This window comes from Erinaceus europaeus, chromosome 14, assembly GCF_950295315.1.
Source record: "Erinaceus europaeus chromosome 14, mEriEur2.1, whole genome shotgun sequence".
Classification (NCBI taxonomy): Eukaryota; Metazoa; Chordata; class Mammalia; order Eulipotyphla; family Erinaceidae; genus Erinaceus; species Erinaceus europaeus.
The window spans coordinates 37,201,422-37,215,391 of record NC_080175.1 but is presented as its reverse complement, the minus strand read 5'-3'; the positions used below and the strand labels follow the sequence as shown (position 1 = coordinate 37,215,391).

Genomic DNA, 13,970 nt, shown 5'->3' with positions numbered 1-13,970 from the left:
ATATATCACCCGCCCCCTGTTGATCCCCAGACCATCAGCAATGCTTTCTCAACATCTGTAGATCTTCCATTAGCAGGTGGCTAATGTGTTTGGCTCCCTACAATGGAAGAATTGTTTGACCTGTCTGTCAGAGTTCGTATTTGTTGCACAGTTACTGTATGTTGGCTCCTAATTCATCATGTACATTAGTTCTTTAATCCTCCTCAAAGCCCTTGAGGGAGAGTCTGCTTTCATGTCTATTTGGAGCTAGGGCCACTGAAGCTTGGTGAGTTGAGTGATTGGCCAAGTAGTTCTCATCAGTAGTGGCGGTGTCTGCAAGTAGCCATTTCTTAGTCAGTGAGCCCCGTGGGATCTTCTGCACTGCTTTCCTTTTTTTCTTTTCTAATTGGAATTAATGGTTTGAAGTAAATACAGTTGTTGGTACATGCATAAAATTTCTCCTTTTTCTGCAAAACACTCTCACCCCCAGCCTAGGTCCTCCTCTACCATCATGCACCAGGACCTGAAAGCCTCCCCTCCCCACCCCATCTCAGAGTCCTTTACTTTGGTGCAATACCCCAAACCCAGTCCAAGTTCTGCTTTGTGTTTTCCCTTCTGTTCTTATTTCTCAGCTTCAGTCCATGAATGAGATCATCACATATTTACCTTTCTCTTTCTGGCTTATCTCACTTCACATTATTCCTTCAAACTCCATCCAAGATGAGGTGAAGAAGGTGAGTTTATTATTCTTAATAGCTGAGGAGTATTCCATTTTGTATATTTACCACAACTTTCTCAGCTACTCATCTGTTGTTGGGCACCTGGGTTGCTTCCAGGTTTTGGCTATTACAAATTGTGCTGCTGTGAACACAGGGATACACAGATCTTCTTGGATGGGTGTGTTTGATTCCATAGGTTATATCCCCTGGAGAGGAATTGCAGGGTCACAGGGTAGGTCCATTTCTAGCCTTCTGAGAGTTCTCCAGACTGTTCTCCAAAGTGGTTGGGCCAATTTAGTTCCCACCGGCAGTTCAAGAGTGTTCCTACAACACTTTGCCCCTACAACCTCTCCAGAATTTGTTACTATCCTTTGAACTCTTCTATATCAAGCCAAAGGTTTTATCTCTACCACTGATTGATCAGGGAAGGCTTATTCTTCTCCTCCCCACCCGTCATCATTATGAGTGTGTTTCACACAGATGTGTGAAGGCTCAGTATTGCTGATGTCCTCCGGGAGGCAAATCTCTCCTGCCCTGGGTTAGGGAACACCAGGGAGTTGCCCAGCTTGCAAAAAGTCACTTTAGGAAGGGGAAGTTTTGTTCTAATCTCCACTCTTAGCTCTACACCCAAACGTTACACCTTAAATGCAAATGAATGAATCAAAGGAAGTAACTGGGTTCAAGCCCCTATCTCCCACCTGTAAGGGAGAAACTTCACAAGTGGTGAAGCAAGTACTGCAGATGTTTCTCTATTTCCCTCTTAATCTCCCTTTCCATTCTCAATTTCTGCCTATCCTATCAAAAGAGAGAAAGAGAGAGAAAGGGAATGGTTGCCGGGAATGGTGGATTCACTATGTAGGCACTGAGCCCTAGTGTTAACCTTATGTGGCAATAAAAATATGAAAACAAAATCAAAAACAAAAAAGAAAACAAAGCAAACAAACAAAAAACAAGCAAAGAAAGTAGCTAGGACTCAAGAGTTAAGCCTGCTTTGTGCCCCTTCCCATGGAATACCTGTGCACCATACTCTGCACTCGGAGGACGTGGTGGTGGTGGTGGGGGCTCTGGGCTGGCAAGTGGCTTGGAGTGGTGGAAAGTTTCTGTGTGTTAGGGTTGGGGGGGGTGTAGCCTGGGAGAACTCTGTGGAAGCTGGGTGCTTTGATCTGGACTTGAATCTTGAATCATAGGTGAACTTGCTCTTGCAAGAGGGCACCCACTACCATTCCACTCCCTGGAGGACCTCGCAGAAGCTGGGGGGCTTTGGTCTGGGCTTGATGTTCCACCTGCCTGTTTTTTAGATAGGAGAGACTCTGGGCATTTCTTTGCTCCCCTGCATTCTCCTGGGTATTATTATTATTTTAGCTATTTGATAGGGAAGCTAGAAAACTACTTCTAGACTTCTTGCTTGCTTGCTTGGTTCCATTCTTCAAAGACTTTTTTTTTTTTTAATTGCCACCAAGATTATTACGGAGGCTTGATGACTCTCCTGGTAGCCATGTTTTTTTCTTTCTGTTTTATTTAGTAGGACAGAGAGAAATTGAAAGAGGAGGTGGAGGATATAGGAAAAGAGAGAGAGAGAGCGCTGTAGACTTTCCACTTGTGAAGCTTCTTCCCCCTTGCAGGAGGGGGCTGGGGGCTCGTACCTTGCCAGTGGTAATATGTGTACTCAACTAGCTATGCCAGCACCCAGCCCCTTCTTCAAAGACTTTTAAATTGTCTCCTCAGGGAAAAAGAAAAGATTGTCTATGTCTGTTATAAAAATTCTCATCTGGGTGTAGGGTGTAAGATTCCTGTTTGCACAAGCTCAACACACTCAGTGTCGGCCTCTGACATTTCAGCTTTGGAGCTGGCGGGATGCAGAACCCCAGGAGGCAGCTGTGGGGAGTGGTGGCCCTGTGACTGGCAGCTTTCTGGCCCCTGAGCCCTCCAGTCAAGCCAGGTGGCCACCTGGACAGACAGAGCCCGTGCAAGCACCTGACAGGTAAGGCTTGTTTGGCTTCCCTACCTGGCAGGAGACGTGCCAGTTAAATATTGATCAAGGCAAGATGAATAAGTGTGTCTGTGTCATTGCAAGCAGAAGTGGGACAATAGCCCCTTTATTCTAATGTTCCCTACCTGTGGGGTGGGGTGGGGGGGGCTTCTCTTTCTCTCTCTCTCTCCCTCCCTCCCTTTCCCCAGGCTTTGTTCACTGTGCTGAGGTGTGTGGGAGCAAGACCTGAGACCTGACTCTACACAGCCCTCTCCATGCAGACTAACCCCCACCCTTGGCAGGCTTTCTGTGTTTTTTGTAAAGTGGGGGTGATAGTGCCTTTCTCTTAGGTGATCCTGAGAAGAATAGGGTAGACCCTCAGTAGTGGGCAAGTTGAATTAGAACAAATGAGGAGTGTGGTTCATGCCCTGGACATTATTTTCTACCAGCTGTGAGTCAGTCGGCCTTCTTTGTCATGAGATTGGGGTGCACATGGCAGGCATTGGAGCATCCTTCCATCAGTGTTTCACCTAAAGTGGTCAGTGCTGGGAAGCTCTCTCTCTCTCTCTCTCTCTCATTGCCACAAGGTTATCACTGGGTGTGTGTGTGTGTGTATGTGTGTGTGTGTGTGTGTGTGCCTGCACTATGAATCTACTGCTTCTGATGGCCATTTTTGCTTTTTTTTTGTTTTAATTTTTTAAATTGTTAAGGGTATGTTAGAAAATTGTAATATTACAGTGCATAGTTCAACATCACACCCACCACCCAATTCTGTATCTCTACCCTCCAGCCTCCCATAGATACCCACCATAGTTTTCAAAAGTCTTAGACACAATTTGCTTGATTCTGTATATTTTTTTCTAAGTTCAAATGTATCAGATCTCTACCAGCTGCTCTTTCTTTCTTTCCTTCTTTTCTTTTTTTTAAAGAATTTATTTATTCACGAGAAAGATAGGAGAGAGAGAAAGAACCAGGTATCACTCTGGTACATGTGCTGCCAGGGATTGAACTTGGGATCTCATGATCGAGAATCCAGTGCTTTATCCACTGGGCTACCTCCACTTTATCCACTGGACCACCTCTCTCTCTCTTTCTCCCTCCCTCCCTCCCTCTCTCTTTTTCTCTCTTTCTTTCTGACAGAAAGAAATTGAGAGGGGCAGGGAGATACAGAGAGGGAGAAGGAGAGACACCTGAAGACCTGCCTCAGCACTTGTGAAGCTTCCCCCCTGCAGGTGGGGAGTAGAGGCTCGAACTCCAGTCCTTACACATAGTAATGTGTGCACTCAACCACGCGTGTCACCACTAGGATCCAGGTCCTTCTCTTTCATGCTGATTGGCCCTAGGTGTGGGCTTATTGCCACACTAACTGTAGGACTGAGACTGGGCACCTATTGGAACCTGTGTACCCAAGGAAGGGTGGTGGGTACGTAGAGTATACAGGTCACCTTAGCTAAATGATACCAGACACTCAAGGAAGAGAAGTGTATCAACTTCTGCTTCTAGAAGCTGGAAGTTGCTTTCAGAGTTGGGGAATAAATTTTGCTGCCCTGAGTACGAGCTTTCCCTGGAGTGTAGAGCGCCATCTTTTCCTTCACACAGTCGTCCTCATGCTCCCCTGTCCTCATCTCGTCAGCCATGGGTTGAAACCCACCTTCTTGGAATCAGGCCCTATCTCCAGGTACTCATTTTCTGATATCCTGCAGCTTGCAGTGCCTAGGGGGAGACTTGAACGTAGCCACCAACAGAAGGAGCACCTAGGCCCAGGGACTGAAGGGAGGTTAGGGAATTAGTCTCTTCCCAGTCCTGTCATCTGAGTGGAGCTGTCTTCGCAGACAGGCCTGAGCCATTGCATTCCCACAGCCTGAGCTTGGGCTGTGGGCATGGATAGGATGTGGACACAGAGCTCCTGGCATAGTTAATCCGAAGCTTGGAGCTTAGAATTGCATTGTCAAGAGCATCTTCAGGAGTAGGGTCCAGCCAGGTAGACCAGGTTGCATGGGGGTGGGGCATATCTTCCTCCCTCTGAGAATTGGAGATGGGTCCCCATTAATCTCAAGTTTGATAAGCTTGAGTCTCCTAGAGGGGTCATCAGGGGAACCATATAAGGGACAGGCCCCTCTCCTAAGATTATTCCCTGTCTGTATGAATGAACATATGGGGGCTGTGAGGGCAGCAGTGAATGCACCTGGTGCAAGCACACATTACCATGCTCAAGGACCCAGGTTCAAGACCCCGCTCCCCACCTGCAGGGGGCAGGGAGCTTCAGGAGTGGTGAAGCAGGTCTATAGATATTTCTCTGTCTCTCTTCCTCTCTATCTTCTTTTCCCCCTCTCAGCTTTTCCTCTGTTCTATCAAATAAAAGGGGTAAAAATGGGAGGGAATTTCCAGAGCCTTTTTGGGCCACCGGGCCCTTTGTCCTTTCTTGATCTCCACTCTCAATTGGACATCTCTGGTGGGGCAGACTTGCTCACTGAACCAGGGGGTCTTGGGCCTCAGCTCCTCTGCTGGCTCAGATATGGGAGCATGTTCCCCTTGGGGTGTGGAGTCATCAGAGACCAGCTTGACCTCAAGTGTTGCATCCTCAACTTACATTGAAAATGGATTCCAGAAGAATTTAAAGATGGGTGCTGTCTTTGTTGATCTCACAGCAGCCTATGACATGGTCTGGCACCGTGGTCTCCTAGTCAAGATCTCAAGATGCCTGCCTCCATGGGTGGCCAACACTATATTGTTTCTTCTCCAAAACAGAAGATTCCGGGTGCATCTGGGTAACAAGTCTAGCAGATGGAGACTTGTGTCAAGTGGCCTCCCCCAGGGCTCTGTTCTGGCTCCTACGCTATTTAATATTTACATCAATGACCTTCCAGAAACTTCTTCAAGGAAGTTCATCTACGCCGATGACATCTGCTGTGCTACTCAGTCATTAAAGTTTGACATCCTCGAGGAAACACTCACGAAAGACATGTCTCTGATATCTGATTACTGTAAAAAATGGTGACTAATCCCTAGCACTGCAAAAAACGGTATCATCTGTTTTCTATCTACACCATGCCTCAGCCTCGCGTGAGCTTAATGTGCAGCTTGACGATACGAGAATCCGGCATGAAGCCCAGCCAGTCTATCTTGGCGTTACTCTCGATCGCATCCCGTCATTTCACGAACATCTCATAAAAACTGCAGCAAAGGTGGGCGCGAGGAATAACGTCATTGCAAGACTGGCCAGCTCCTCATGGGGCGCGAACACTTCCACGCTACGATCATCATCTCTGGCATTATGCTATTCCACTGCAGAATACTGTGCCCCAGTATGGTTCCGTAGCCCCCATGTCCACTTGGTCGATTCCAAATTATATTCCTCCATGAGGATAATTTCTGGAACCATCCGTTCCACCCCGGTTCCATGGCTGCCAGTTCTTAGCAACATCGCCCCGCCAGATATTCGTCAGGATGTGGCATCATATAAGTTCATTTCCCACGTCTACGCTCGACCAGACCTGCCAATATACCCGGATATCTTCGCCCACCCTGTTCAACGCTTGACTCTGGTCTCCTACGCCTACACTGAACTTCTCTGTTCTAGACTCTTGGAAACAGAGTTGGCAGTCAGCTGAGGTAAAGAACAAACACCTCATCACAGACCCCTGCAAGCGTCAACCCGGCTTTGACCTAGCATGTTATGATTGGGCCCTCCTCAATCGCTATCAAACAGGCCTATCGAACAGGCCATGGCCGGTGTGCCGCTATGTTCCATCGCTGGGGAGCCAGAGACGACCTGAACTGCCCCTGCGGCTACAGACAGACTATGACCCACATAGTCAATGACTGCCACCTCTCCAGATTCAAAGGAGGTCTCGAAACTTTACATCAGGCTCAACCTGACGCTGTTGACTGGCTACGGAAGAAGGGCAAACACTAGAAGAAGACTGGACTCTGATTAATAGCAGGACGATGCCTTTCTCTCTGCTCACTATCCCTGCATTCACCATCAGAGGACCCACCATTGCTGCCTGTGGCCCTGTAGTGACTTACCAAGACTCAGGTTGTAGCCCCTGTCTTGGCATCACCAACTCTTCTTGCTGGTTCTCATTTGCAGTTTGAAGCCAAGGCTTTCTTAGGCTCTCCTTGAGAGCCTTGCTCTTTTCCAGGGCAGAACATCCCAGTTGTGCCTGCGGAGATTTGATCCTTGACAAGTCTTTCAGAAGCTCTTGTCTGCTCTGCCACTGAATCTTTCTTCTTTGGCAGTGTTTCTTCCTTTGGTTTCTGTAACAGCAAACTCCCTTGACTCTTCTGTTTATGCTGCTCTATTCCCTTTTCTCATTTCCTCCTATGAACAGGGTCTCTGTAGTCCGCTCCAAATTGAAAGCATCTCCCCTCTCTCTCTCTCTCTCTTTCTCTGTCTGTCTCTGCCAGACTTTTAGTTTCTCCCTGTGGAGCATTATGTTGTTTGATTTCTGCCACATTTGGGACACTTAATCCAACCTGCTTCTCTCTGTCACTGGATTATGCCTGAGAACAAGGGTTTTGTCTTGTATCTCAGCGTTCTTGGTCTGCCTAGCACAATTCCTTCAACATGGCAAGATCTCAAAGAAATGTCTGATAGAATGGCTGCCTCTGTTGCATCCAGACACATTGGAGTCTTAGCATAGCACTTTAATGTAAAGCATCGAAAACTCATTAATCTAGGGTGAAAGAAAGAAAAATAATTCTCCTGTTTTGTTACTGTGGTATCAGACCGCTCTCCATCTATCTGAAAAAGTCAGTCCCCTGGTGAAGTCCTAGTGATAATCAAAATAAAGTTATCAAGCTTAAAAAAGAAAGAAAGAAAGAAAAATAATCCTCCATCATACTTACATGTCGGAGATGCAGTGCTTCAGCTCTGGTTTGTTTCAGAGGGTTGGGGATTCTTGTGAAAATATTATTTTTAAAATGACTTATTTTATTTTAATGAGACAGATATATAGAGAAAGACAGAGACCCAGAGCACTGCTCAGCTCTGGTTTATGGTGATGCCGGGGATTAAACCTGGAACTGTAGAGCCTCCGACATAAAAGTCTTTTGTGGAACCACTGTGTCTCCTCAGCCCAGAAGTATTTATACGATGTTGCTCTGGCAAATGGAGATAGCAGAGTGCTGGCATTGGACTCAAGTGGCAAATACATCTGCCTTTGCTGAGATACGTTGTTTTCAGTCACATTCTGGGTATCTTTCTTGAGTTTGTGTTCCTGAGACTTGACCCATGCTTAATCGTCTTCTTTGGGATCATTTCCCTTTTGAGGTACAGCTTCCAGTTCCTGGGGGGTGGGGGTGGATGTTAGTTGCTTGCTGAGCCCATCAGCGATCCCTGGTGGAAGTGGATTAGGGACACTAAAACTGCCCCCCTCCCCTTGTACTCCTTCTCTTTCACTATTTGGTGATCTGTTCGGGCTCCCTGTGTGGATTGGTTTGCATGTTTTCTCTCCTTGCACAGAAGGAACTAGTCACTGTATCTGCCTCTGCCTGTCAGCGGCAATGCTCTGCACCTCTGGATGCAGCACTCTGCTCCTTTCTTTACTGTGGTTGCTTAGTGATCCTCCACTGTGTGTCTCCGTGCTATCATTACAGTGGTCTCACTCTTCTTCTCCACGGAACCTTTGGGATTTTTCCTGATTTTTGCCTTTTTCAGTTTGACTGCTATAGAGTTCCTTGACTGCATCTGCATTTCTTTCCTGACTCAGAGAAGTGTGGTTGTGTTGTTCTTTTTTTTTTTCCTTTCCTGTTCTAGAATTTCTTGTTGCTACAGTTGTGGTTGTTTAGCTTAGGATGTGGGTCTGTCAGCTACCTGCCTTCTAGGTAGGAAAGAGTTGAGAAAGGACTGCTCAGGAAGATAGTAGACAACATACAGAGATAGCTAGTCCAGGTAGGAACAGTGGACATGTGCAAATCACTTGCAGTATCTTTGTTAGATATAGAGAGATCGAGGGGAGAGAGAGCACGAGCAAGAGGGAGGGATTGGGGGGAAAGAAAGAGAGAAAAACACTTGCAGCACTGCTTGTGAAGCTTCCCCCTGCAGGTGAGGACTGGGGGCTTGAACCTGGGACCTTGTGCATGGTAACATATACTCTACTGGTTGTGCCACTGCTCTCTGTCCCCTACCTAGGTAATTCTTGTTGAGCTTGATAATTAGTGCTAGAAGCCAAGCCCTTAGAGACCCCAGAATGGAACTTTATTTTATTGATTTCACTGGTGCTCTCAAGAGTTAAAGATGATTCTTGGGAGCACAGTGGACCTTTATTTTCTGACTGTGGTTTGGAGGGGCCAGCAGTGAGTTATGTTGGGACTATGAAAATAGTGTGGGCTAAGTCTGGGGTGACTCATCATCTAAGGGGCTTTCTGTCTTAGCCCTCCTGTTTGAGTGATCAGCTCTGCTAGACTTGTGTCTTTGTGATGTAAAAACATCTTGGATGGAGCTTGAGGGAATCACATTATGTGAGATAAGCCAGAAAGAGAAGGTTGAATATGGGATGATCTCACTCATGGGTAGAACTTAAGAAACGGGAACAGGAAGGGAAAACACAAAGCTGGGAGTGGTTGAATGTATTGCACCAAAGCAGAGGACTCTGGGAAAGGAGAGTAGGGAAGGTGTTGGGAGGGTAGGGTGACTTAGGGTCCTGGTGCATGATGGCAGGGAAGAACCTAAGTTGGGTATGAGAGTGTTTTGCAGACACCTACTGCAGGGAGATGAGAAAGTGTACCCATGTGCCAGTACTGTACTGTAAACCATTAACCCTCCAATAAAATCATAAAAGGAAAAAAAAAACCACACTTGTACAGCTGGTTCAGGCATTGAAAATGGGCATTGTTTGATATAAATATTGGGGAACCCAGCCTGGGAAACCTAAATGTGGCATTTCTGTCTGCTGTGGGTATTTAGAAATACAGACAGCTAATGTCTTGCTCTAAGAACAACCTATGTCAATTCAGCACTTGCGCAATCATGGGATCATTTATTGAACAGGACTGCACAGAAGGAAGGCACAAAAGACAGGTGACAGTGGCAACCTTCACATGTGCACCTGCTTAGGGAGAGAACAAGAAAAGATGTAGTAAGAAGGCCTTTGGAATTTTTTTGTTGTTGTTTGTTTTGTTTTAATTAGAAAAAAATCTCTGTTCCTTATCAAATTCAATATATATATATATATATATATATATATATATATATGACATTATCCACCAAGTGTTGCTTGCCATCATCTTTTGAAATTTTGCTTTCTGCCATGGGCTGTTCCAAGGGAAGTTAGCTCCTGAGAGAGCAAGAGGGGTTCATTTTTTGATGCTCTCATGGGCGCCCTGCCACTGGACTCCTGTGGACTTCTTTGTATGACCTGAGAGCCATTCCTTTTGAGGAAATGTATTTTCCTTTTTTTTTTTCTTCTTGCTCAAAGTGGGGGCAGGCCAGCAACAGCATTACTGAGGGAGTAGCCATATCAACAGGCTGTTGCCATTTACTGGAAGTTGAAAGGAGAGTTACTATATATATATATATATATATATATTTTTTTTTTTTTTTTTTTTTTTTTTAAGTCAAAGGCTCAAGGGAAGATGGAGGACTGTAATAACAGGCGATCAGATTTATGGTAAGAAGCACAACCCTGATTGAATTGCTCTAGTGCAAGCTTCATGCTTTCAGAAGTCACAGAGTAATAGGGTTACAGACAGGACAGAGCAAAGAGGGTGGCATTTCAGAGGTACTGTTTTCTTTGTGCTGCCCAGGGTTCTTTTGATGAATGGCTTCATAGACAATCATGCTGGTGTCCAAGGGTCCTGAGCATGTGATGGATGTGGGTGACTTCATCGCAGTTTATTACCTTCTTAGTTATTACAGTTTTTAGAACCAGTCTGTGGGGGTAGGGTGGGGTGGGGAGAGGTACTTTGAAAGTGACACATCTTGAAAATTCCACAAACTTCAGAGGAAAAACTCCTGGTGGTTATTTATAGCATCTACCAATGTGAATTAGTGTGGTCACTAAGATAAAAATGTCCATTTTTAAACCTAACAGTCAAGGTCCGTTTTATATTTATACATGAGATAGTGTCTAATAAAAATCTATATTTCACATAGAGCAGGTTAACACTGCTTATAAGTTTCCTCAAACTTTGGAGTTTGAGGGAATTTTTAATATCTATATTGTAGACTCTAAACCCATTTCATCAGGAAAAAGCAAGAAAATGAGGTCATTTAAAAATTGTGCCTTAATTCAGTACTTTTCCCTGAAGAAGACGTTATCACTTGCCACAGTGTTTTTTAAAGAAACACCTTTTTGTTTGTTTGTTTGTTTGTTTTGTTTTGTTTTCTTTCCATAGTTTGTCCATGGATTGCTTTGCCTTTGGTTCTGTATGAACAGAGTGAATATAACATTTCACTGCAACACTGGTTTTTTTTATATTTACATTTATTTTAATGAGAGAATGGTAAAAAGAGAGAAAGACACATAGGTAAAGATTAGAGCACCACTTAGCTCTGGCTTATGGTTGTGTCGGGGATTGAACCTAGGACCTCAGAGGAGCCTCAGGCATGAGAGTCTTTTGTGAGTCACTGAATTAATTGACTTAAAAATAAGGCTTCTCTGGCTAGGGAGACAGCATAATGGTTCTGCAAAGAGACTTTCCTGCCTAAGGCTCCAAAGTCCCAGGTTCAATCCCTAGCACCACCATCAGTCAGAGCAGAGCAGTGCTCTAGTCTCTCTTGGGTTGTTATAAAAGTCATGACATATTTTTTCTATGTAAAAATGTGTCATGACCCAAGACATCTTTATCTCTCATTAAAATAAAACAAATATATTAAAAAATAAGACGATTTGTTCTCCAAATAATAAAGGTGGTAGACAAAGAATGGTGGGAGGTAAGAAGTGGGGCCGTGTTGAATTACGGAATTACAACACTCTCTGTAGCTGGACACATTAAAGGGGCTGTGACATTTAAGTATAAGGTCAGTGAGGGCCCCAGGGGCTTTGGGGTTGCTGGTACATGATGGTAGAAAAGAACCTAAGCTGGGGTTGAGAGTATTTTGCAGACACGTGTCCTGGGTAGATGAGAAATTGTACCCATGTATCAACTACTGTATTGTAAACCATTAGCTCTCCCCATTAAAAAAAATTGGTGTTTTTGCACAGTCTGTACATATAAATAAATATATGACACACAAGTCATCGGCCAAATTACACTTTCCTCTCCCCCTTTTTTGATGGACATGATTCCATCTTGTGATTAGATTCTAATCTCCTTCCCACAATGCACTTTCACATTCACATTTTACTTTCTACTCCTTGGTAGAGGGAGCAGAAGCCAGACTCATTTTGATCTGTGGTTTATACAAGTCTGATACTATGCAGACCCCCCCCCCCCAATTGATAACTTTGCTGCATTCCCCAACCATCACAGCAAAGTTTCAGGCAGTAGGGCAGCATCAATTCCCTTAAGAATTAAAAGATAGGAAATGATAAGGTTGGATGGTGAAGCCTGCAGTAGCCATAGGCTTGCTTCTTAACTTCTGGGTTTGTTGTTAGAAATGCTAAAATCATTAAGGGAGGAGGAAGAGGAGGGAAGAAGAAGGAAGAGGAGGAGGAAGAGGAGGAGAAGAAGGAGGAGAATTAAAATACAGAGAACATATGCATTTGTATTTTTAGAGAGGCAGTTCATGCACTTGACTCCAGTTCAGTGAAAAGGAAGTCTCTTATGAGTAGCATCTTCAGCAAAGAAGAGATCTAGAGGGCCAACAGACACATGGAAAAAAAAAAAAAGCTCACTCACTGATTATCGGAGAAATACAAATAAAGACAGCAGTGAGATGCTGCTTTACACCTGTGAGAATGTCTTGCATGAGAAGGGACAGGCACAACTAGTGTTGGAGAGGATGTGGGGCAAAGGAACCCTTCTGCACTGCTGGTAGGAATGTAAGTTGGTTCAATCCCTGTGGAGAAACAAGTCTGGAAGTTCCTCAGAATGTAGAGGTGGGCCTGCCTACCTTCTGACCCAGCAATTTCTCTCCTGGGAATTTAACCAAAGGAAACAAAATCACCTGCCTGGAGGGAATTGTGCACCCCTATGTTTACAGCAGAACTGTCTGTAACATCCCAACTTGGAAGCAACCCAGATGGCCACAGATGAGTGGCGAAGTTGTAGAATAATAGATACACATTTGCTCTCTCTTGACACAGTTTGGTGTTTATTGTCCAAATGGTCGGAAGCATTTTTTCTTGTGTTCTTAATATTCTCTTTAGGACTGTTATTTAGGCCAAAGTGTGTTTTCAATTTTCTAGTGACTGAGATTTTAAGGAAATTGAATGCATATGTTCCTGGTTCTTAGCTCTGATGTGCTGACTGCAGCTCCGAACTGTGGGTTGTTGTGCAGGACGGCACTGGGCTCCTGGGTGCTGCTCTGTATCTTCTTGACAGAGACTTGCTACAGGTGTTCATCTCAGCAAAACTCACAGGTATCCGTTGGGGGTTAATAGTGAAGAATAGGGAGTCGGGCAGTAGCACAGCGGGTTAAGCACAGGTGGCACAAAGCGCAAGGACCAGTGGAGGATCTCGGTTCGAGCCCCCGGGTCCCCACCTGCAGGGGAGTCTCTTCACAGGTGGTGAAGTAGGTCTACAGGTGTCTATCTTTCTCTCCCCCTCTCTGTTTTTTCCTTCTCTCTCCATTTTTCTCTGTCCTACCCAACAATGACGACATCAATAACAGTAATATCTACAACAATAACAAAAAATAGTGAAGAATAATTACACAGGTGTCTAGTAAGTATTTGCAAATGCCAACTTTTCATCCACACATTTGTATTGTCTTATCACCCACATAGTCATTTTGGGATCATTTTATTCCAGCTGGAGGTTTTCCTTCCAGTGTCTAACCTCAGGTTTCCTCAGTTTCTCCTTGGGCATCCTAGAGTTGTTGTTTTTTTGTTGTTGTTGTTTTTTTTTTTTTTTTTTTTTTTTTTTTTGTGGAAACCTTCACTTGAAGTAAAAGATCTGTTCCTAGAATTTATTTCCAGGAATCCATGATCTTGTTTTTGTTGTTTGGAGAGTAAAGATATAATGATTTTGGTTCATGTTGGTATCACTGTGTTAGGTTTTTGAAGTTTGGGCTGGTCTTTCTTTTGCATTAAATTAAAATTTGTCAGGCTGGAGTTACACTTGGTGTGTGTGGTGCTCTCCTTTATCAGGTGCATGATCCAAGGTCCCAGACTGACTCCATTCATTCAGGCAGGTTTGGTGCTGTGGTGTCTCTTGCTCACTCTACCTTCTCTGTCTCTTTATCTTTCTGATTT

General features: G+C 44.7%; 1 protein-coding gene across 7 annotated transcripts in view; it reads left to right on the top strand.

Moving 5' to 3' along the window:
• GRB10 (growth factor receptor bound protein 10) overlaps positions 1 to 13,970 on the top strand; it is a 195,293-nt gene that overhangs the window by 33,454 nt on the left and 147,869 nt on the right. For all 7 annotated transcript variants that reach the window (XM_060171547.1, XM_060171546.1, XM_060171544.1 and 4 more), the window contains exon 2: positions 2,537 to 2,679. The gene's annotated coding sequence lies outside the window, so the exon portion shown is untranslated. The remainder of the gene's footprint in view (positions 1 to 2,536; positions 2,680 to 13,970) is intronic.